This window comes from Microtus ochrogaster, assembly GCF_000317375.1.
Source record: "Microtus ochrogaster isolate Prairie Vole_2 chromosome 14 unlocalized genomic scaffold, MicOch1.0 chr14_random_3, whole genome shotgun sequence".
NCBI classification, from domain to species: domain Eukaryota; kingdom Metazoa; phylum Chordata; class Mammalia; order Rodentia; family Cricetidae; genus Microtus; species Microtus ochrogaster.
Window position 1 is genome coordinate 13,966,495 of NW_004949098.1, and position 1,271 is coordinate 13,967,765.

Below are 1,271 nucleotides of genomic sequence, written 5' to 3' on the forward strand. Positions count from 1 at the left end.
TTTATTGTGTCCCATATTTCCTGAATGTTTTGTGATGAGAGTTTGTTGGACTTGCTGTTTTCTTTAATCAGTGCGTTTATTTTCTCTATGTTATCTTCAGAATCTGAGATTCTTTCTTCTATGTCTTGTATTCTGTTGGCTATGCTTGTTTTTGTAGTCTCTATTCATTTACCTAGATTTTCCATGTCCAGCGAGCCCTCTGTTTGTGTTTTCTTCTTTGCCTCCATTTCAGTTTTCAAGTCTTGAACTGTTTCCATTATCTGATTGTTTTTCCTTGGTTTCCAAGGGTTTCATTCACTGATTTATTCAATTCTTCAAACTTTCTGTTTACTTCTCATCCATTTCTCTAATGGCATTTTTTACATGCTGTTTAAGTGCATCAATCACTTTCATAACGTCAATTTTTTCTACTTCTTCTTGATTAAGGTTTTCCTTTCCTCCTGTTGTGAGGTCACAGTGTTCTGGTGGTTTCAAGTTGTTCTTCAGATTGTTGGGTGAATTCTTGCATTGGTGCCTGCCCATCTCTTTCTCCTAATGCTTGCCTCTGTATCTTCTTTTACAGGATCAGGTCTCCTTGCCTACTGATGTACCTTCCCAGTGATGGCACTCCCCAGTGATGTCTCTCCTAGTGTTCGAGTGATGTCTCTCCTGGTGCCAAGATCAGATCTCAGTGCCTGTTGGTTAGCTCGTAAACAATGTGCCTACCGTGCTTGCTGTAGGCAGGCTATTGAAACAAAGGAGCTCCCTCCTGCTAGGTTGCCCTTGGGATTAGCCCCAGAGCCCCAAGAGGGAAGGTAGGCAGAAAGGGGGGATGGTTCTGGATGCAAGCTGGGTGGGATAGGAAGAGAGAGGCAGTATGCTGGGAGTATAGGCCCAGCAGGAAGCCCAGGAAGTATAGGCAGGATGAGAAAAGTCTGAGTTCTCTGTCCTGGGCTGCTGCCATGGGTGTCAAACTCACCCCAATCATCTGTCATATTCTTGACCTTGATATTCAGACTTCTGTATTCAACATTCATCTTTTTTTATTGAGAAAAGGAGAAAAAAAAACAAGTTTCTACCTCCTCCCAGCCTCCCATTTCCCTCCCCCTCCTCCCACCCTTCTTTCCCTCCCCCCACTCCTCTCCCTCTCCCTCTCCAGTCCAAAGAGCAGTCAAGGTTCACTGCCCTGTGTTAAGTCCTAGGTCCTCCCCCTCCATCCATATCTAGGAAAGTGAACATCCAAACTGGCTAGGCTCCCACAAAGCCAGCATATTACGTAGGATCAAAACCCC